The sequence below is a fragment of the Callithrix jacchus genome, chromosome X (genome assembly GCF_049354715.1).
Source record: "Callithrix jacchus isolate 240 chromosome X, calJac240_pri, whole genome shotgun sequence".
NCBI lineage: Eukaryota > Metazoa > Chordata > Mammalia > Primates > Cebidae > Callithrix > Callithrix jacchus.
Window position 1 is genome coordinate 151,517,779 of NC_133524.1, and position 8,473 is coordinate 151,526,251.

Sequence of the window (8,473 nt, forward strand, 5' to 3'; positions counted from 1 at the left end):
TGCTTTCAGTCTGTAGGTTCTACTCATTTCCAAAGTGACTTAGATTAGCACTTTCTGCTTATCACCTGCAGTGAGTGTTTCCATAAATTTGTAATACAGTGAGATTCTTGGTCCCATTCTATATTTTATCCTTGGATTCTACTATACCCTAAATAGTTTGATTTAATTTGTATAGCTTGTGATTTATTCCTTGGGCTGTAAAATTCTATCCTTTTCATAAAATGCATAGTGTCAGGTATCCACCATTAAAGTACCATACAGAATACTTCAGACTCCCACCCTATAACCACTGATTCATTTATCTCTGTAATTTTGCCTTTTCCAAAATATCATGTAAAATGGGGTGAAATGGTGGGTAGCCTCTTCAGACTGGCTTCCTTCACTTAGCAGTATACATGCAACATTTACCCATGTCTTTGCATGTGTAGATAATTTATTCCTTTCTATTTATGAATAGTACTCCATCGCATACATGCACCCCAATTTCATTATGCATTCAGCTACTGAAGGAAATTCTGATCACATGTTGACCATTATGAATAGAACTGCTGTACATAATTGCATGCTGCTATATGTTTGAACATAACTTTTCAAAGCAATTGTCTAAATACAGGCAATTTAGGGGTGCAATTGTTAGATTATAAGGTAAGAGTTGTTCAGCTTTGGAAACAAAACTGCAAAAGTGTGTTCCAAAGTTGCTGTACCATTATGCATTCTACCAGCAATGAATGACAGTTCCTATTGTTCTTCAGCCTCCAACAACTGATCTGTCAGCACTCTTTCAGAGTTCAACGGTTCTACAGGATGTGCAGCTATCTCATTCTTGTTTTAATTTACAATTTCCTAATGCTATGTTGAGCATCCTTTTGTATGACTATTTGCTATCTTTATATTTATTTGGCCAAGTGTCCGTTTAGATATTTACTCATTTCAATTGGGGTTTTAGTTATCTTATTGCTTCTTTTTAAGAGTTCTTTCTGCGTTATTATTATTTTTAGAGACAAAGTGTTGTTATATTGCTCAGGCCGGTCTTAAACTCCTAGCTTCAAGTGATCCTCTCACCTCAGCCTCCCAAGTAACTGGGATTACAGGCGTGAGTCACCCAACCCAACTTCTTTTTGTATTTTTAATACAATTGTTTTCACTAGACATGTATTTTGCAAATACTTTCTCCCAGTCCGTGTCTTGTTTTTGTTCTCTGAAAAGGCGTCTCTCACAGAGTTGAAAATTCAGTTTTATAAAGTCTAGGTTATCAGTATTTTTTCTTTTGTGATTTGGCTTTTGGTATTATGTGTTAAACCTCAGCACCAAATCCAACGTCATGCAGGCTTTCCTCTAGAATGTTTATAGTTTTGCATTTCAAATTTCAGCCTGTGGACTCTTGTGAGTGATTTTTTTGTGAAAATTTTAATTTGTATGTATATTATTATCATTCTATATGGTTTCTAAATAATTATTCCATCACTGTTTTTGAAAAATACACGGGATAGTGATTCTCCAAAATGATGGCACTGTGTAAACGAATACTGAATGTAATTGATTTATCAGGAGAGCCAGGAGGGGGCGCACGTCCACCGATTAAACTGTGAGCAAGAGCGTTCTGTGCGGAGTCCTGACGGCCACCAGATGGCACGTGAACCCACCTTTTCTGACCATCTTCCCTCAGATGGTGGGAGGTGGGCGGTGGCTGAAGCCTGTAATCCCAGCACTTTGGGAGGCCGAGGCGGGTGCATCACGAGGTCAATAGATCGGGACCATCTGGTCAACATGGTGAAACCCTGTCTCTGCTAAAAATCAAAAAAATTAGCTGGGCATGGTGGTGCGTGCCTGTAATCCCAGCTACTCAGGAGGCTGCGGCAGGAGAATTGCTTGAACCCAGGAGGCGAAGGTTGCGGTGAGCCTAGATCGCGCCATTGCACTCCAGCCTGGATAACAGGAGCGAAACTCCGTCTTAAAAAAAAAAAAAAGAAAGAAAGAACTTCATTTTCCTCAAGTCTCCAGGAGGGAGATCTTAACTTGATGCTGTTCAGTGGTGAATTATAACCTTCCTGTCCACGACTCAGAGTGTAATGGAGACAGTCTTCAGAGTATTCTGCAGAGGAAGGGTTCATGTAAAAATAGAAATATATAGGGCCGGACGCGGTGGCTCACGCCTGTAATCCCAGCACTTTGGGAGGCCGAGGCGGGTGGATCATGAGGTCAAGAGATCGAGACCATCCTAGTCAACATGGTGAAACCCCGTCTCTACTAAAAATACAAGAAATTACCTGGGCACGGTGGCGCATGCCTGTAATCCCAGCTACTCGGGAGGCTGAGGCAGGAGAATTGCCTGAACCCAGGAGGCGGAGGTTGCGGTGAGCCAAGATTGCGCCATTGCACTCCAGCCTGGGTAACGAGAGTGAAACTCCGTCTCAAAAAAAAAAAAAAAGTAAGAAATAGAAATATATAACCCTAAAATTCCACTGTTGCCATTGCACAGTGAGACAGTGAGATCATTCTTAACATCAAATACATATTCACACAATGGCCTGTAGTAGTTAATATCCACTCATCGGCCCCTATTACTGATGGAATCATGTCCACACAGTGGCAGTAAATGAAATTCACACTCTTTTGAGGGTGATTGGTTTCACAGCTTTGGCTGAAATGGAGCCTCTATAATGAAGTTTGATGTCATCTCTATTTTCCTGGTATGGTATTGATATGGTTTTTTTAATCAAGTAATTTTATTTCCAGTAAATTTATACTTACAGGAAACTTGTAATCACAGTACAAAATAACTTTTATCCTTTCTCTCAGATTCCCCAGTGGTTACTCGTGTACCGATCTGCAAGTTCACACAAAATACTCTGCTGTATTTTCTCACTCTCCCAAGTAACCACCATATAACCCCAAATCAGGAAATCAACATGGTTTCTACCTGACAATCCAATCTGCCATCCCAGTTCACTTTACTGCCTCTGCCGACTGTGAGAAAAATGTCTCTTTCCCTTTGGATCCAGTTTTCTTTTCCTGGAACTGTTCCTGTGACTACCTCTCAGTTTCACAACCTTAGCAGATCTAAAGAATAGAGATGAATCCAAGCTGCTTCTGTTACAGTTTTGCCAGTGCACGACAACATACAAGTTTCTCATTGCCTGAGGTAGTACCTGGAGTTCTTTGTCTCATGACCAAGAAAGTTAAGGAGCGCAGAAACCAAGGATGAGATTGGAGTGAAAGTTTAATAAGTGAAAGAAGAAAGCTCTCCGCTATGAAGAGAGGATCCAGAAAAGGGTTGCTGTTTTTACAGTTGAATGCAAAGGCTTTAATAAGAAACCAACGAGGACTGGGTGTCTCATTTGCATAAGGTGTGGATTTCTGGTGGCTCCACCCAAACTTCTTAGTGCAGCTGCTGGCCATTAGCCTGAGTTACTCCATGTTGCTTTGTTCCCCTTACTGTGCTTGTGTCAGGGGACGGAATTTTCCATTGCGGGAATGTCTGGCCAAGTCACCTGTGTAGGCTTTCTTATCTGTGGCTGTGTGCATATCTTAGGCAAGTCCCCTTGCGCACCTTCCCGTGTCTGTGCCTGGAGGCTGTTCTTTTGTTTGAAAGGATTCCTCTGAAGACTCACACTAACTGCCTGCCTGATCGGGTAATTTTTCCTTTTTCCTCTCTCACTTCTGCCGCATTTCCTCCTGAGCAGTTGCAAACACTGCACTCCTCAGTGCAGCCCACCAGGAGGAACTCAGATCCACCCACTCACCACAGGTGATCTCAACTTGATAATGGCAAAATATTGATTTACAAACAAAAATCTCATCTCGTTACTCTCCTGATTTAATGTTGCCAATGGATTTCCGCTGGCCTTAGAACAAGGTCCATATGGCTTTCCATGGTCTCCTGGGCCATGGGTGCTCCTGCCTGCTGCCCTCTCCCATTCAGTCAGCCCCAGTTACCTGCAGTCCAGTTTGCTTTCAATTACGGGGACACAGCAGGCTCATGGGTGTCTCAGGAATTTTATGCATGTTCTCTTAACCCATGCACCGAGTGCCCAACCTTATCAAATTTTTTAAGACTTGGTCCAGCTAATTCTGTTAAGTCACGGCAGTAGAAAAGTTGATCATGTGTTTTTTCTAAAGATAAAAAAATTCATTATTTGTTAGGTCATCTGTGAGAAACATTCTCAATTTATGAATCAGGGAAATAGTTAAATGGAATCAAAGTCCATGTTAGGGATGATTAATAAAGAAAAATAAAACTTCAGTGCTGAAGGGAAGACAAATGGAACGACTGATTATTGCAATTTTATAAGAATTTACTGGACAGACACCTTGTATTCCCTAGCCCCATGCTAGCAGTTGCAAGGGATTTCAGGTTGAAACATTTAACGTTTATGTAATCAATAGATACAGTTAACTGACAAAAGTCCTAGTCTGTATCTTGACAACGTATAGAAATACTTGCAAACATCTTTGTCTATACAACGGACAGTTAGTAAAGTAAGCTTAGATATTTAAGCAGATAAATTATTATTATTTTTTTTATTATTATTTTAGACGGAGTTTCACTTTCGTTACCCAGGCTGGAGTGCCATGGCGCGATCTCGGCTCACTGCAACCTCCGCCTCCTGGGTTCAGGCAATTCTCCTGCCTCAGCCTCCAGAGCAGCTGGGATTACAGGCACGCGCCACCACGCCCAGCTAATTTTTGTAATTTTAGTAGAGAAGGGGTTTCACTATGTTGACCAGGATGGTCTCGATCTCTTGACCTCGTGATCCACCCGCCTCGGCCTCCCAAAGTGCTGGGATTACAGGCTTGAGCCACTGCGCCCGGCCAGCAGATAAATTATTAATATTTAAGTATTGAAATGCAATGAGCTAGTGTAGTTATGTCAGAGCTCCTGTGTGGGACTTCGGGCAAGCATATATTCATGTACCCCATGAACCCAATTGCTCCCTCTATCGCTTCCTGCTGGATGGCAAATTTTTTTTTTTTTATTTTTTATTGGATTTTAGGTTTTGGGGTACATGTGCAGAACATGCAAGACATTTGCATAGGTACACACATGGCAGTGTGTTTTTCTGCCTTCCTCCCCTTCACCCACATTTGGCATTTCTCCGCAGGCTGTCCCTCCCCAGCTCCCCCCTCCCCACTGTCCCTCCCCTATTTTCCCCAATAGACCCCAGAGTGTAGTACTCCCTTCCCTGTGTCCATGTGTTCTCATTTTTCATCACCCGCCTATGAATGAGAATATGCAGTATTTCATTTTCTGTTCTTGTGTCAGTTTGCTGAGAATGACGTTCTCCAGATTCATCCACGTCCCTACAAAGGACACGAACTCATCATTTTTGGTTGCTGCATAATATTCCATGGTGTATATGTGCCACATTTTCCCAGTCCAGTCTATCATCCACAGGCATTTGGGTTGGTTCCAGGTCTTTGCTGTTGTAAACAGTGCTGCAATGAACATTCGTGTGCATGTGTCCTTATAGTAGAACGATTTATAGTCCTTTGGATATATACCCAATGGAGACAGGGACAAACTGAGTTACCTTTATCCGAAACTCTAGTCTGGCAAGAAAACCCTCATATCAGTATATCATTTCTTGGTAGGTATTTCCTTTTCTTATGCAAGGAAACCTGCTCCTCAGCAGTACTGTCAACCTGGCCATGCCTCAGGTGGAGTTAGACAGGAATGAGGGACTACCTGAAACCCTTAGCAAATTAAATTCACGTATTAAAAATGCTCATACATATTTTTACACGGGAATATATATAAATGTCAACTGAAATGCCAGCCTAACCTTGAAAGTTGAAATCAAGAATCCCTAATCATGTTCTATAAATGTGATGGGAACTCAGCAGTATCTTAGTTCAGATCCCCCAGCTACTCCCGCAATCACTCTGTGCTCTTGGGTCATGGACTTGGGTCATGGCCTCACCTAGCGTTATATTATTTGTCTCTATCACAGGGTAAACTGTCCAAGAGCTTTATGAGTAAGTGAGATGAATTCTGCAAACCTGAAAACACAGAGGCTATAACATGCACGTACTTTTTGAGGGAAGAGCATTAGGGATCAAAACCTCTCGCACATCTGGTGATTATCTCTGAGGTGAAGTTCAACGTTCCATTTGGTGCTTTGCTGTTCAAATGTGAAAGCCCCTGGTTTATAAGAAAGAACTATTTCTTGGCCGGGCACGGTGGCTCACACCTGTAATCCCAGCACTTTGGGAGGCCGAGGTGGATGGATCACGAGGTCAAGAGATCGAGACCATCCTGGTCAAAATGTTGAAACCTAGTTTCTACTTAAAAAAAAAAATTAGCTGGGCATGGTGGTTCATGCCTGTAGTCCCAGCTACTCGGGAGGCTGAGGCAGGAGAATTGGCTGAACCCAGGAGGCGGAGGTTGCGGTGAGCCGAGATCGCGCCATTGCACTCCAGCCTGGGTAACGAGAGCGAAACTCCGTCTCAAAAAAAAAAAAAAAAAAGAAAGAAAGAAAGAAAGAACTATTTCTCTAATGACCTTGGGCTTTGGTCCCAGATATAAGTGGATTAGTCAGGGCTCATGAAAGCTGCAATTTGGCTCCATGTCCTTTGGGACAAGTCCAAGGCACTGGGAAATAAAAAACAACGAGTTTATTACTGAGGTGAATTTATTTGATAAAATGTTATCCTTTTTTAACCATCTGTAAGTATCTAATTCAGTGGAATTTAGTGCATTTGAAGTGTTGTGCAACCATCTAGCTAGCTCCAGAGCATTTTCATTACCTCAGAAGAAAACTCAGTTCCCATTAAGAAGGCACTCCCCATTCCCCCATGCTTGGCAGTCACTCATCGACTTCACAGGAAGTGTCTATAGATTTGCCAGTTTGGGGTATTATAGATAAATAGAGTTATACAATATGTGATCTTTTGTGTCCAGCTTCTTTCCCTAAGCATGCTGTTTTCTTTTTCTTTTTCTTTCTTTCTTTTTTTTTTTTTTTTTGTTTTGAGACAGAGTTTTGCTGTCGTTACCCAGGCTGGAGTGCAATGGCGCGATCTCGGCTCACCACAACCTCCGCCTCCTGGGTTCAGGCAATTCTCCTGCCTCAGCCTCCCGAGTAGCTGGGACTACAGGCACGCGCCACTGTGCCCAGCTAATTTTTTGTATTTTTAGTAGAGACGGGGGTTTCACCATGTTGACCTGGATGGTCTCGATCTCTTGACCTCGTGATCCACCCGCCTCGGCCTCCCAAAGTGCTGGGATCACAGTCATGAGCCACCCCGCCCGGACAATAGTTTCTTTCTTACTGTCAGGGTGCCTTCGCCTTGCTGAAGCCAGAATTTACTAACTCAAGACCAGCAGACCACACTAACCATATCATTTACCTCAGAAGCAGAGACCACAAGAGCTAGATAGGGATGAAGGAAATTCTCAAAAGAAAAACCAGAGAAGAGAACCCCAAGTTCTGCATCTAAATTCTACCCAAATCTCTGGATGATCCCTGAACTATACATGTCAGGGTTAACTCCAAGGAGCCCAGCTAAGGCTAAACAACCTGAATAGAAGTTTAGCTGTTCCCCTCAGGACAAAGTTTGCTGCCTGCTAAAATAATAAACAAACAAACAAAAACAAAATTAAAAAAAAATTTAAAACACTCTCCAGAGAAGTATAACAGAACACACAGTCTCAACAATGAATATCATGCACCCAGGGTGTGGTGGCGCATGCCTGTAGTCCCAACTACTCAGGAGGCTGAAGCAGGAGAATCGCTTGAACCCAGGAGGCAGAGGCTGCAGTGAGCCAAGATTGTGCCACTGCATTCCAGCCTGGGCAACAGAGCGAGTCTCTGTTTCAAAATAACATAAAATAAATTGAGATATCATTCATCCAAAAATAGGAACGAGGAAAGTAAAATGGTGCAGCCACTGTGTAAATTAAACATGGAGTTAACATATGACCCAGCAATTTCATTTCTGGGTATCTACTCAAAGGAATTCGAAGTATGTACTTGAACAGATGTTTGCAGATCCATGTTCATGGCAGCATAGCCAAAAGGGGAAAGCCATATAAGTGTCCATCAGCAGATGAATAAACACAAGATGGTCCATCCACACAATGGAATATTATGTTATGTGTATTTATATTTAATCACAAAGAAAAATAATTGAAGTACCGAAGTATGTTACAACTTGAGTGGACTTTGAAAACAGCATGCTGGCCGGGCGCGGTGGCTCAAGCCTGTAATCCCAGCACTTCGGGAGGCTGAAGAGGGTGGATCATGAGGTTAGGATATCGAGACCATCCCGGTCAACATGGTGAATCCCCGTCTCTACTAAAAATACAAAAAATTAGCTGGGCACGGTGGCATGTGCCTGTAATCCCAGCTACTCAGGAAGCTGAGGCAGAAGAATTGCCTGAACCCAGGAGGCGGAGGTTGCCGTGAGCCGAGATCGCACCATTGCACTCCAGCCTGGGTAACAAGAGCGAAACTCCGTCTCAAACACACACACA